Source organism: Chamaea fasciata, unplaced genomic scaffold (assembly GCF_029207755.1).
Source record: "Chamaea fasciata isolate MVZ Bird 193981 ecotype frontalis unplaced genomic scaffold, bChaFas1.0.hap1 SCAF_59, whole genome shotgun sequence".
NCBI classification, from domain to species: Eukaryota; Metazoa; Chordata; class Aves; order Passeriformes; family Sylviidae; genus Chamaea; species Chamaea fasciata.
The window spans coordinates 116,322-131,566 of NW_027094144.1; the positions used below are offsets into that span (position 1 = coordinate 116,322).

The 15,245-nt window shown below is 44.7% G+C and overlaps 1 long non-coding RNA gene across 3 annotated transcripts; it reads right to left on the minus strand.

Annotated features, from left to right (window-relative positions):
- Positions 1-2,553: 2,553 nt before the first annotated feature.
- On the minus strand, positions 2,554-5,467 carry LOC136304229 (uncharacterized). 3 transcript variants are annotated; one of them, XR_010724436.1, is made up of 5 exons: positions 4,702-5,207; positions 4,368-4,515; positions 4,037-4,164; positions 3,241-3,331; positions 2,554-2,708 (listed from the first exon to the last, which is right to left on the minus strand). It is a non-coding gene; the product is annotated as an uncharacterized lncRNA (long non-coding RNA). The 3 variants fall into 3 exon arrangements; XR_010724435.1 differs by lacking the exons at positions 2,554-2,708; positions 4,702-5,207 and adding an exon at positions 5,311-5,467 and having other exon boundaries at positions 3,073-3,331; XR_010724434.1 differs by lacking the exon at positions 2,554-2,708 and having other exon boundaries at positions 3,073-3,331; positions 4,702-5,198.
- Positions 5,468-15,245: the final 9,778 nt, after the last annotated feature.

The following is a 15,245-nucleotide window of genomic DNA, read 5'->3' on the forward strand; positions in this document are numbered from 1 at the left end:
AAATCATTGTGGGGAAGGGTTAATCTTAAGAGTTACTAAACAAAGCAAGGCCTGACACACTTGCATCTATTACAAACAGGAATGACAGCACTGAGTTTGGTGGGTCTGTTTATCAGAAGGTTACTAATAAGGTTGAGACATCAGTCAATCTTGCATGGACTGCTGGCAGTAACAACACACGTTTTGGTATTGCTGGAAAGTACCAAATGGATGAGAAGACTTCCGTTGTGGTAAGAATTTTGTTACAGAAATGAGTATTTCAAGCTCCCCTAAATACTGAAAATTTGTAATGAAGCAGTTGCTTGAACTAGTTACTGAGGAAGTATGGTAGATTGCGAACTGTGGCTTCTGTTGTGGTACAAATTTAAACTGGGACCTCACACATCGTACTTGTGAACTTATGGAGGAAAAGAAATCTTAAATATAATTTTGTCCATAGTGAAATAGTCTGACTAGTGTGCTTGGAATAGCATGCTACTGTGCTGAAAAATGTCTTTTAAAAGACAATGAAAGTGTCCTTTTAATTCTTAAATCCATAATGTAAAACCATATTATAATTACAATGGTGGAAGTTTACCTGAGCTTACAGCCTTCTCCTAACAGTAAGTTAACCATTGAAAGTTAGCTGACGTGTGTGTTTTAAGACCAAGAACTGAAGTAGCAAGCATTTATGTTTCAAAACAACAATTAGTTCCAGGACCACTGAACCAAAATTGAAAATGAGAAATACTGTTGTTAAGAGCTCAAAACTTAGTAATGCAAAAAGGGGATTGCATATTCATGTATTTCTTGCTCATTAGAAGAAAAAAGAAAATCACTCCTGAGTGATGTGAACAAGACAGGCTCTGAGGGACTGCAGTAAGTAGCTCTTTAAAAGATATAAAGACATAATAGACGAGGCAGTGAAAAACAGCATGGCATTCTGTGAAGGCAGAATTCGCACCATTTGCTTAAGCTGAAAACTCCTGAGAAAAGGAAAAGATTGGAACATGCTTCTAAGAGAGGTTGGTCTCCAAGTAGCTCAAGAGTGTTAATGCATAGGCCACCTTCTCAGGGGACTGAGATACTTCTGTATGAATACTTACACAGTTTATAAATACTGTGATTTTTTTTTCCTATAGGCTAAAGTGAACAATGCCAGCCTCATTGGAATTGGTTACACTCATGCCCTTCGACCTGGTACGCAGTTCTCACTGGTAGCAGCAAATGGTGTTAAGTACTACACTATGGTATAATTCACTGTCATCTTAAGAACAGACTAGATGAACAAAGGAGCTAGAAGTCTACGCAGACTCAGAGAACTAAAGGATGTCTATGGATGCAAGTTCCTGTGGCAACTAAGCCACATTAGTGAGGTCAAGGACCTGAGGAAGAGCACTGTACTGGGATGTCAGTGCATGATGGTTCTCGTGACTTGCTTTTGTAGGTGTAAAGCTGACCCTCTCAGGCTTGATTGATGGCAAGAATTTCAGTGCTGGAGGTCACAAAATTGGGCTGGGATTTGAGCTGGAAGCCTAACACAGCTTTAAGTAAAACAACTGGTGGTGCTCTGGAAGATGAAGGAAAAGTGTACCCGGTGCATTTCAGCCTTAATATTACTCGGAAATTTGAAGAAGTGTGAACTTTCTACTCTGCCCAAGAATGACTTTAACCCAATGCTGAAGTCCAGAGTGTGCCAGCACAACAAAGGAAGACACTTGAAGGCATGCATGGAAGTTGTGATGTTTGTGCCACATTTCAGTTTCCTGTATTTTAAATCTGTTCCAAAAAAACCAAAAGAAAATCCAACCTCTCCCTATTATTGTATTGCATTTTGCATGTCCTATACTTCACAGCCTTTTATAAAAGGAGGTCTCTGTGTTGTAGTGGAAATTTGGGGTTAGAACAGAATGAAATAAATTGGTCACAGTCAGAACACAAGGTTGGTGTGTGTTGACTCTCACCAAGGTTCCATCCAGCTGGGTTTTTTGGTCTCTTTTTCATCTTTTCATGCAACTTTAAGCATGGTTAATAGATAATCTGCAAATGCTTTGTTACACGATACCTGCACACTGAAGATTTCCTTCTTTGGTTTCTAGGCTAACATTCTTACACCTCTCACGTTTTAGAGACCTGCACAGTGAAAGCAGTTTTTTCCATTATAGTGTTATTGAGCGCATCAAAAAGAGCAAACCAAAAGTTTACATGTTTTAGATAATTTCGTTCCCATACAGGAAACAAGTATTAGGTAAGTACAACCATTACACTTAAAGAAAAAAAGTGCAAATCAGCAAAGTTAAGCAATTAAGTTCACAGTTCATTAGGAAGGTGACATCTACCAGTGACTGGGTATACCTTGTCCATTGTTCATTAGAAAGCCCAAAATGCAGCAAAACAGCCACAGGCGATGCCCAAGGGAAGACGTATCAGGACAGAGATCTGCTGTCTTAAGGCACAATTAAGAACATTCTCCAAGCAGTTAGAACAGGCATTCCCTAATGTATCTTTGTGAAAGTGTCTGAGAAGTGGATACTAAAAGCTAAGCCATATGTATCACATAAGCAGCTGGTGACAGTAGAAGGCAGCTGATATTCCCTTCTCAGAGGCAGCAGCTTTTCACAGTTGGCTTCCCAAAGCAGCATGGCTTCAGAGGCAACCAGAGTGATTCTACATCTGGGTTTGTTCTGGATTGTTTGTTTCTTCTACTTGAAGCTGCAGCCAGCTCCAGTCTAGAGGCAAAAGAATAAATGAAATTCAACACCAGGCTACAGTTGAGCTTTTTCTAAAATAAAGGTAAAGTGTGTTAAGAGGTATAAAAAATTTACTGGGAACAAATTGGTCAATTTCATGATGAGCCACGTGACTGCTGTCAAGGAAACAACCTACTTGCACTCTCCAGTATTTTACTCTCTCTTCAATATTCTGCATTGTTAAATTAAGGATCCCTGACACCCGCTCATCCCAAATTTGTGTGCAGTTTTGCAGTAGTTTTGTACAACAGCCAAGTGCTTTGCCCCATCCTTTACTGTTTAGCGCAGCAAGTTCCCAGCATGTGGCTCCCAGTTTTGGCAAGCAGAAAATGTCAGGCGCAGATTATGAGGGAACCGGTGCTTCCTATCTCTGTGCATCTCCTACTCTCCCCCCTGGCCATGAGTAAAATGCAGATTTCATTTAGCTGTGTTAGTGGTGGCAAAGTTGCACATTCAGAACTTCGAAGCCAGGCACTTCCTTAGTCCATTTACAGAAGAGTGAATACATTACCAAGAAACTCTGCTCTTGATCCTTCATTGTGTCATGCATCACATTTTCTAGTTGGCTACAAAGTTCCCGAGATTCCAGCAGCAGCTCCTCACTGAAAGGGGCAATTATTACACTATTAATTTCTGTGGCAGTTTAAAGAGATGCTGCCTCTATCATTAAGAAATACTTCTGGCAGATACGCTGCAGAACACTGAAGTTAGTCAGGACATAGGCTTGTAATTCATACTGCAACTTGAAAAGTTGGTGGCAGCCCCTGATTTACCAAATGGGGGAAAGGAAATGTATTCCAAGATGGAATTGGGTTCTTATTAGGTGGAAACACTGCTGCTAGAGGAAAAGCTGAGAAGCCTATAAACTTAAGGATGGGGCAACAGGCAAAAAAACAAACCAAGGTCTTTCATTCCAGTTCAATTAAGCAAGCCGGAACTACGCATGCAGCAGTCTCAATGACACAGCTCAGCTACTGTGACCTTACATGACAATACTTCATCAGTTCTTGCTGGCAGTGTACTTCCAAGTGAGCCCAACCATCTCAGATTAAAGGAAGAAAACCAAAAAACCACTTTTGTTACTGAGGCTGGGGGAAGTGAAGCCATGCATGATACCCAATTTTCATACGGAAGATCTGAAAGCCCCAGCAAGTCTTAACTACCAAGTAAACTAAGGCTGCTGACAATGCAAGCTGAACACAAAGCGTAAAATATGAGAAACCCTGTGTGCCATTATTTCACAAAGCAGGAAGCCTAGCTTTGTAGTGGTGGCATTAGCAGCCGAAGAACTCCAGACTTTGCCTCACCTTTTTCTTACAGATTCTGATAAATTGAATGTTCCAGAAGGGACTTGCAGCAGCAGTTGACCTGAGCTACCAAGACGGGATGTGTTCACGCTCTCTGGACTGCCAGTAACAGGACCACGCACTTTACTCTGAAGAAAACACAGAATATTCAGAGTGCAATTGTTCCCACTAGTTTTCAGCAGCCGGGAATATGAGACAACCTGGAACTTGGCTTTCATACTGATTCAAAAGAAAGAAAAGAACCATAGGATACACTCAATTTACTATTGTTTCAGTAGCCTGTGCTACAAACCATATTCTCAGGTGAAAGGGGAGTTCTTATTTTACTTACACAAGCAATTTTCAGCAAGTTCCACAGTTCCTTCTGTCGTTTCTCCTGAAGCCTAACAACTGTTTCCTCATCTTCACTCATCAGATTCATCACTTTCTCCACTCTGGGGAACAATTCCAATGCCTTCTGTTTTCAAACTACAGTTTTACTATTAAAAAAATAAAAACTAATCAGATCACACATGGGCCACTGCAGTAGGAGAACAGTTCTGAAGTTAATTATTTTCTGTTAACACTGCAAGATCTCAAGAGTCATATGCAATGAGTTTTAAACCTTCTCTTGCTGGAAGAGAAAATACCTTCTCTCAACTCTGAATAAAATGTAAAAAGCTCACCTGAGCTGAGCATAAATGACTCAAACTTTTTTTTCAGAGGTCTGGATTGCCTGTAGAAGCAGTCGTACTATTTCCTGGCTGTCACCGCCTGTCCTCTGATCTGGAATGAGAGCCAATATTACACAGAAAGGTCGGTTTATAGGACAGAGTGAGAAGATTCTTAGCGGCTCATTTCCACTACTGCTTTAATCCTGAAACAGCCAAAGTTCAGGATATGCGAGTTTGAGTGGGATGAATTACACTGAATTTTAGCCACCTTCTTCAAAATTTAAAGAACTTGAAAAGGAGAGTTGGGACTGTATCAAAGGAACAGTTGTGTCTTTCATCCTTTCTACTCAGAAAGGTTGTTTGTTGCTTATGGCAACAGCCTGCTCTGAGAAGAGCTCCAGAGGAGTTTCGAGAACAGCTCACAAAGCACCAAGAAAGGAAGGCTGGCCTAGTGTGAAACTGACTCCCTGACTTCCCTCTCGAGAAAAGGCAATCCAGGAGAGCCCATGTGCTGCTAGTGTCTGGGCAGGCCTAGAAGTCAGCTAGTTTTCTCAATGATCGTTACTACACCTCCAAAGTTACACACAAAGCAAGCTGACCTCGAGCTAAAGCATCTTTTACCTCTTGGCTTCTCTCTGAGTCTTCAGTACAGCTCTCTGGCTTGTTCTTCTCTAGAAGAAAAAAGCAGGAAAGAAAAGGATTTCCAAAGAACCAAAACATGGAACAAATAGTTTGAGAACTCAAATCTTTTCTATACCTGTCTGCCATTTCAGAACAATGACAGATGAGTCAAAAAACATCTTTAGTGTTAAAGTGCTCCCAGTCCCCCACAATTTGGGTGGAAGAAACAGCCCTTTCACTGTCCTCTAGTGAGTAAGCTTAGCCAGAAACACTCCTGCATCTGAAGCTCAAGGTAGTTCAACTCACAAATCCTCCAGTGTTCCTCCTTGTTTACGACCTAGCGGGCTTCTCTGCAGGTCCACGATGTCTGTCTGCAGGGCCATCATCCTCTTCACTACCTGCTCCACATCATCTTCCTGAAAGCAGGGTAGAACATAAGCAACACAACAGTCTCATACCTAGAGACACTACCACACACACTCACACTGGTTCTTCCTTTCTCATTCTTAATTCTAAACAAACCAACAAGATGCAAACAGCAGCCTTGGCCAAAGACAAATGAGTCGTTTCAATTCAAGGAAATTCCAAGAGGTTTCTGGGGCTTCGCCAAGATCTCCCGTTTCCCCCTAAGCCTTACAACAGAACGAGCTTCATGTAGTACTAATAATGGACAAAAATTGTGCCACACAAACCGAGGCAATGTGAAATCTGACATCAGTGCAGATACAAGGGGCTTCTATTTAAGGCAGGGACAATGAAGCTAAAGGGGGAGGAGGGGAGAGATAACAAAAACAAACCTCTTTATGACTAGCAGTTAGATTTAGAAACATACCCTCCCACAAAGTTCCACAGCTTGCTCCATCCCTTTCCAGACAAACAGCAGCTTCTCAGAAGCTACAGGAATCAAAGAAGAGTGACTGGCTTTCTCAGGTTCACAGAGAAAGAGGCAGGTGTTTTTGTGAGGATAAGAGTCATGAAAAGACCCGTTTTCCAGATGCTATACTCACTAATTCCAAACTCAATCTGCTCTTTATACTTTTCCAGGTCAATTTGGATGCTTGTTTTAAAGAAGTCCAGCTTTGCTTTCAGCTGCTGAGAAAGGGAGGCCATAGAATTCTTCATCTTCCAGAGGGTACTATTGTAACGCAACAGATTCATCCTGCAAGGACAAGAAGGTCCTATTAGCCTCTGAAAGTAGAAATCCACCAGGCTTTCATTTACATCCAAAACAGATACTTGAGACAGCGGTGAGGACAAATGCAGTTGTGCCAAAGGGCTAACTCTCCACTTTTCATGAATTGCATACAGCTCCAATCACGGGCTTCCCCATTCCAACAGGGTCCCATTTCTGTCTTCCCTTCCACCAGCGCACAAAGACAGAGATAAGTATTGTGGAGAAACGGCCACCATACATGGCTGCTCGCTGCCCCTGCTGAAGCCGATTACAGTCCTCTTTCAGCATCCGCATCGTCTGCCAGATCTGACCCCACACTTCCCGCAACTGGAAAAAGTGGAGATTCTTCTTTGGATCCTGAACTGAAAACAAAGGAGGTGGGAGAAAGGGAAATGGACATATCAGCGTGAAGCAGGAATACTGTGTTATCACAAAACAGACCAAAACACTGCTCCTTTGAGGGGCATGTTACTGCCTGCAAAGGCTAGAGCTGGATAACCCCTGTGCAGCTCCCCTAGCATGTCATAATCAAACACCTCCCTTTTTTAGTTATTCTGATAAACTGAATGAATGACAGTCCATTTTACTGCTTCTTCAGTCCCAAAACGCAAAAGCTCCCTCTACTCTTTGTGCATGATACAGACCACAAAACACAGACGCCCCTCTCAACACTGACCCCGGCCCGCCCTTCATATTCATGCCAGAGGAGTCCTTACGGATGCAGCCAACACTTTCTGGATGAGGACGCAAGGCCACCTGAGCCTCAGGAAACTTTCTTGTTATCAAAGAGGAAGAGAAGGTCTGTGTCTGCTGCTGCAGTATCATTCACCTGCAGAAGACAAAAGACCCAACCAGGTTTTCTTGGGAAGAGCAAGCCTTGGCAACACCACAAACAGAAGAGTCCTCCTCAACCAAACACAGAGCACCAAAGGCAACAGGCTGCCTACGCTACAGTGGCTGTTAGGTCTGTGAGGTTACCATGACAAAAGCATGCCACAACAGCAGGGAGTGCTGTGATCCCAAAGCGAGTGCAGTGACTTCTGATTCACTCAAACTCAAGAAAGGAAATACCGAGACTCACCTTGCCATCAGCTGTATGTTTAGTGACCAACTTCTGAGAAAACAATTCAAGTCCTGCTTCCTGCACTAGTTCCTGGTCCTGTTCTGGAATTCCTGTATCTGACTGAATCCTGGCCTTCACATTCTGCAGAGTCTCTTCCTCTGTCACAGGGTAGGTGTGCACAGTTCCCGTAACCATGTTCAAAACGTGAAGCAACTACAAGAAGAGTAGCATGGCATGAGAAAGGCTGAAGATACATTGGTCATCTTAGAGCAGAGATTGAGGGACCGAAAAAATGACCACCAAGAAACTGTTCAAAGCACTTGTCAGAATCAAGAAGTCACTTTACAGCTACTTCCTAACATTATGGCAAAGTTCTTGTCCTCCATCAAGTGGAAGAGAGTTAAATATGGCAGTTAAACATGGCAGTTAAATACCTGTAGAATCCTCTATCAGAATATGGAACCAAGCATGCACAGAAGCTCTTCACTACTCCCAACAAGCTCAGGGAGTATTTGTCCTCAAAGAAGCAAGAGGAAAGCACCTGTCACTAACGGTCAGGAGACAGTTCTATGAGTTTCTGCCTCACTCTTCCTCCTAAGTCTAGGATTCAGAGGCTCAGGAAACTGCTCTCTGGAAAACTTTTTAGGCTAATACAGACATATTGCTTACCTTCAAGTTCAAAATGCCATCCAATGCTTTGAAACACCCATTGGGTCCATAGGTAGGATCTGTACCTCTCTGACGTGGGTGCCACATTAACATGAGTTGCGGCCATTTCTCCAGCCTCCCAGACAAAACACTGAGCAACAAAAACCAGGAGATCAGAAAAGGTAAAAGTGCATTGGCAGTAACGATACGGCTTGTTCTGTGTGGGAGGACTGACAGAACTGCCCCCCTCCTTCTCCCTCCAGCACTCCACCTCTCCCCATCACAAACGCAGTGTTTAGAAGGCAGAAACCAAGACTACACAAGTCTGACAAGCGACAGTAGTACTGCCTGTGTCACGCACTCAGTGTATTCACAGATTAACACAGTAAGGCATACAACACAAACTTGGTCCTTTTGCAGAAGAATCAGTTTATCTCAGCACAGCAATTTCTAGTACTCACCTGTTTAGATTGTTGGGGCAGGGCAAACTGCTAGAAAACTTGACTTCTCCGGATAAGTCTTCTGAAACAACAATATCCAGCTCACTCTTCTGACGCACTTTTGCATGCCTAATGTGAGCGAGTACAATGGTGAAAAAATTGCCCGCCTTTCCCAGCCTGCATGCTAGTAGGCTCTTAAAAGCTACTCTTGACATATAATACAGATGCCACTTTGGTTTCTGTTACCTGCCCTGCGGGAGTCAGCCCTTATCCCATAGAGCAAGTCTCAGGAATGCTGAACTTGCTCAGGTGAGTCAAGCCCCTGTGAAAGGGGTCACTTTCCAAAAGGGCAAGAAACATAGGGATATTATCCTCAGAATCAAGAGACCACACTTCTGCTTCCTGTAAACAGGAAAGTCACATCATGCCCACTTACCACCCAGCCACGGTTCACTCACCATTGCACTGGCTGCCAGTTGGGTAGGAATGGTCGGAAGCCTGTAATGCACTCAAAGGCAAGCGTGCCAAAGCTCCAGGAATCCACTGTCACCCTATACTTCTGCTGTTCCAGCAGCTCTGGGGCCTGATACAGTTTACACGCATGAGACAAAGCCAGATGGCTTTGGCCAGAAAGCTCTTAGCTTTCTCTGTCCCTTAACATCTCATTAACATTTGTACAAATAATTAAAGACATTACTGAACACTGCCTCTCACGTGCTTTAAGACCCTCCTGGAGTGAGTAGCATAGGTTACTGGCACTCCTGCTTATTTATAACAGATGCAGGTAGCACAAAACCCAGTCTCAGCAAAACCCAGTGTCAGCAAAAAAGCAGTCACCTTTGCTAGCTTCAGCACCACAAACGCACCCCATACCGTGCAAGTACCTAATCCCAGCCCAAAGCTTGGTAACAGTTAATTCTATCCCACTAGAAAGCAGTAGCTGCTCTTCTAGCTGAATTCCTTTCTTACCAAGTACTGCAGAGTCCCAACAAAGGATGTGCACAGGCTCCCCTGATCCAACTCCTTAGCATAACCAAGGTCAATGATTTTGTGTATTAACTGAAACACACAACAGAGAATAAGAATGCCAGACTGAAGTCCTGTTAAAAGCACATCATACAGCAGAAAGAAAAGGTCTGGCTCTTCAAAGCTATGCAGGAAAGGTGCCAGTGAAGAGATAGAAGCAGAAATGGGAGGCTACTGTAGATTTCTAAAACCACAATGAATTTGAAGGTGTTGTAGCACACTTAGCAGTTACGCCTCTAGCTCCTTCCGATCTTTGGTCAATCAGGACAGTCTGCTTCTTTCCTTAATAGTTGAAAGTCAAAATGTCAGGTGTTAACAGACGTCTAATACAACGTCTCACCTCAGCTGCACACAGAATACTATGTGACAGTGACCTGAGACAGGTGTTATCCTGGGCTGAGTGCTCTTGCAGAGGGACCATGTAACTGCATGAAGCACATGCAGGTTCCTTGTAAGTTTACTTGTCTGTGCAGGTAGAGACGACGGCTTCCTGCTTACCCTTTGCTCTCCTTGCTGCAGCACAATGTTCTCTGGCTTCAAGTCTCTATGGATGATCCTGTTCTCATGAAGGTATCTGAGAGCAGAAGCTGAGACAGAAAAAGCCAGTTGTTAGAGCTAAGTAACAGTACCTAGCATGAGCTCAGTAAGGATTCATCTACTCTATCTAGTAATAAGCATGGCTTTCACATCAGACCTTGTACAATGAAACATACAACGAAACGCTGAGTGTAAGGGGTAAAGTCAGCACCATAGAACTCTGGACACAAATTGAGTTCTCTCTCCGGATGTTCCCTCACATCCTTCCTGTAAACTGTAGTAATGCTGGCTAGCTTCCAGTAGGCAAGAACCTCCCCGGACTCCCAACACTTTTGGGAGATGATCAAGATCATAAAAGGTCAATCTGAAATGGAGTCACTAAGGTCACTACTGTATATTTGGAGAGTGGACTCAGGACTAAAAGGGTTTCCATAGTTCAGACAACTGAAGGTACTGCCACCACTTACCAATGTCAGATAACAAGATAAGAATAGCTTCTTCCCGCAAGCCACAGCAATTCTCCAGCTGGTTCAGGTACTGCAAGTAAGGAACACAGAATGTAGTCTTTCCCTTCTCTATCCCGAATGAACTCCAGAGTTCCACAAATTCTCAGGGATGCAAGAAGTTTCAGCAACAGCAATTAAATTCTCCAGAAGCACAAAACTCTATGGACTGTGACCTGCAGTAGCAGCAATTACAGCTTTGTGCCTTGGTTTGATTGCATGGGAAAGAAGATGAAAGAAGTCACTGTCATCCCGTTTTCATCCTCCTATTTGTTCCATCCCTCTTTGCCTGACACTATCAACTCCAATCTGAGGCCTAAGGTCTGTGTTTTAGCTATGGGCAGATTATAGCAAAGCCTTAGGATTAGAACTACCATGTGTTATCTCTTCCTATGACAGACAAGAGTTCATCACTTTCAGGAAGGGTACAGCCTACAGATGCACCTACCCTACAATGGTCTTGGCCATACTCAAATACTGTTGCACGTCCCCTACACTTGCCCTCATTCTCTGTGTGCAAACTCCTCACAGTGTCACTTGCACCTAAAAAAATACAAAGCACTTAAGTCTTCAAAAGCTGAACATAATACCAAGGACCAAGCCACCAACACTTGTTGATGCCATGACTAGAAATAGGAAACATCAGGGTATGAAAGCAAAGGTTTGAAGGGAAAACTTCAGTAGAAAACCTAGGATCAGATCAGAAGGTGATCCATTCCTAGGTTACCATCCTAGGGACCCCACCTTGCGGAGGTCTCCACCTTGGCAGTACTCCATGGCCAACAATGGCAAGTCATTTGGTGCGAGCTTCTGCATCTCTTCAGGGACATCGCGGGCAGCCACCACATTGGGATGGTTCAGTCTGTAGAACAAAAATTAGGCAAGTATACATGATGTTCTGAAACTGCTATACACTTTCATGTGCTCGTGGTCACCACGCAAAGCCCAACATGGTCACAAATGCTTTGAGAAATTGAGTTAGTGAATTCTAAAGGTTTCCATCTTTCACGGATCTAGACTCATTTTAACTCCTGGCACTTCATACGGAAGACAGTGTGTTTCTTCAACATGTATGCATTACAGATCTGGCTAGAAGGTACAGCAACGAGCCCTGCACAGGAGTGCAAGGGAGTCTGTTGCTACCGTCCAGAAAAGACCCAAACTGCAATGAGACTGCTGCAGCCGAAAATGTTAATCCAACACCCCAAGGGACTGCGGCAGCACAGACGTTAAGTCAGGCAAAGCGGCGGCTCTAGGTAGCAGCGTTGTTGTAGCGCTGAGGGCACGGCAGACGAGCCAAAGACGGCAGTGTGAGACCCAAGAGGAATAGGAATAGGAATAGAAAATAGAAACTTTTAGAGCCCCAAAATCCCCCACAATTCACCCAAAATGCCCCAAAAATGACCCCAAAAAATTCCCACTAAAAATCGAGATTTCAGAGCCCCAAAATCCCAAAAAATGACCCCAAAATCCCGACTGAAAACTGAGATTTTTTTAAGCCCCAAAATCCCTCAAAATCACCCCAAAATTCCCACCCAAAATTCCCACTAAAATTGAGATTTCTTAGAGCCCAAAAATCCCCAAAATTCACCCCAAAATTTCCTGCTGAAAGTGGAAATTTTTAAAGCCCCAAAATCCCCAAAATTCCCCCCAAAATTCCCACCTAAAATCCCTCAAAAAACCCCAAAATTCCCACTAAAAATTGGGATTTTTAGAGCCCCCAAAATCCCAAAAATTCACCCAAAAATTGGAATTTTTAAAGTCCCAAAATCCCCTAAATTCACCCCAAAATTTCCACCCAAAATCCCCTAAATTCACCCCAAAATTCCCACTAAAAATTGGAACTTTTAGAGCCCCAAAATCCCCCAAAATTCACCCAAAATGCCCCAAAAATGACCCCAAAAATTCCCATTAAAAATCGGGATTTCAGAGCCCCAAAATCCCAAAAATTGACCTAAAAATTCGCCCCAAAAATCAGGATTTCAGAGCCCCAAAATCCCCAAAAATGACCCCAAAGTTCTGATTGAAAAATGGGATTTTTGAAGCCCCAAAATTACCCAAATTCACCCCAAAATTCCCACCCAAAATCCCCCAAAATTCTCACTAAAATTGAGATTTTTGGAGGCCCCAAATCCCCAAAAATGACCCCAAAATTCCCACTAAAAATTGGAATTTTTAGGAGCCCCAAAATCCCCAAAATTCACCCAAAAATTGGAATTTTTGAAGTCCCAAAACCCCCAAAATTCACCCCAAAATTCCCACTAAAAATTTGGATTTTTAAAGCCCCAAAATCCCCCAAATTCACCCAAAATTCCGACTGAAAATTGGGATTTTTGATGCCCCAAAATCCCCAAAATTCTCCCCAAAAATCCCAAAAAACCCCCAAACCCCCTCCCAGTACAAACCAGTAAAGAAAAACCCCAAACCAGTATAAACCAATACAAACCAGTCACCTCAAATCCCTTCCCAGTTCATCCCACTTCATCCCAGTGACCCCTAAACCCTGTCCCAGTACAAACCAGTAAGGAAAACCCCCAAACCAGTACAAACCAGTATAACCCAGTACAAACCAGTAGAAACCAGTATAAACCAGTAACTCCCAGTATCCCCCAGCGCCGGGCCCTGGCCCTGAGCCGCTCCCTGGAGGCCACCGAGCATCGAGAGATCCCAGTTCAAACCAGTACGGACAGGTGAGGGCACTGGGACGGGGACTGGGGGTCACTGGTTTATACTGGGATGGACTGGGACTGGGTTTGGGGTCACTGGTTTATACTGGGATGGACTGGGAGTGGGTTTGGGGTCACTGGTTTATACTGGGATGGACTGGGAGTGGGTTTGGGGGTTACTGGTTTATTCTGGTTTAAACTGGTTTTAGGGTTTCTGGGCGTGGTGTAACCTTTGCCCCTCCCCCCACAGGTGAACGACCACGCCCTTTGTCAGGCCACGCCCCCTTCCCTTATATGGAGCGACAAGGGCGGGACAAACTGGGCGGGGCCTGGGGGTTACTGGGTTGTACTGGGAGGGAGTGGGAGGGGCCAACGCGGCTCTGACCCCGCCCACCGCGCCGAGATGCAAATTTATGTAAATGAGAGCACAAATAAACGCGAATGACATCACTTACCACAGGGACTGGGAGTTGCTGGTTTGTACTGGGAGGGGCCTGGGCGTGGCTCTGACCCCACCCACCTCACTGATGCGCCAGCCTTATGTAAATTTATGCAAATGAGAGGCGAAATAAATGCGGGTGACGTCAATTGTACACCGAGGAGCAAAGCGGCGCCGGGGGAATGATGGGATAAACCGAGGCACAGAGCGGCGCAGGGCATGACGGGATACACCGAGGCGCAAAGTGGCACTGCAGGGAATGACGGGATACACCGAGGCACAGAGTGCCGCAGGGCATGACGGGATACATCGAGGCGCAAAGCGGCACCGCGGGGCATGACGGGATACACCGAGGCGCAAAGTGGCACCGCAGGGCATGACGGGATACACCGAGGCGCAAAGCGGCACCGCGGGGCATGACGGGATACACCGAGGCGCAAAGTGGCACTGCAGGGAATGACGGGATACACCGAGGCACAGAGTGCCGCAGGGCATGACGGGATACACCGAGGCGCAAAGCGGCGCGGGGCATGACGGGATACACCGAGGCGCAAAGCGGCGCCGCAGGGCATGACGGGATACGCCGAGGCGCAAAGCGGCGCCGCAGGGCATGACGGGATACGCCGAGGCGCAAAGCGGCACCGCGGGGCATGACGGGATACACCGAGGCGCAAAGCGCCGCCGCAGGGCATGACGGGATACACCGAGGTGTAATTCGGCGCGGGGCATGACGGGATACACCGAGGCGCAAAGTGGCACCGCAGGGCATGACGGGATACACCGAGGCGCAAAGCGGCACCGCGGGGAATGACGAGATACACCGAGGCGCAAAGCGGCGTGGGGCATGACGGGATACACCGAGGCCCCAAATGACCCCAAAATTGTCCCGAATTTCCCCCCCAAAAAATCCGCCCCAAATTTCCCCAAAAATCCCCAAAATTCCCCTCAAATTTCCCCAAAATGTAAAAAAATTCCCAAAATTTCCTCAAAAGTCACAAAATATTCCCAAAATTTCTTCAAAAATCCCCCAAAATTCTTCAAAATTCCACAAATATCTCCCCCAAAATTGTCCCCAAATCCCCCCAAAATCGACCAAAATTCTCCCGAAATTCCCCCCAAAAACAGCCCACAAAAATTCCCAAAATTTCCTCAAAAATTCCCCAAATTTTACCAAAATCCAAAAAAAATTCCCAAAATTTTGTCAAAAATCCCCCCAAATTCCCCAAAATTATCAAAATTTTTTTCAAAAATCCTCCAAATTCTCCCAAATTTCAGCAAAATCTAAAAAAAATCCCAAAATTTCTGCAAAAATCCCCCCAAATTCCCAAAATTTCCCTCCCAAATCACCCAAAATTTCCCCCGATATGACCCAAAATGGTCCAAAAATTCCCAGGATTTCACCATTCCTTCTTTGAATTCCTCCGAATCCCCCGGATTTC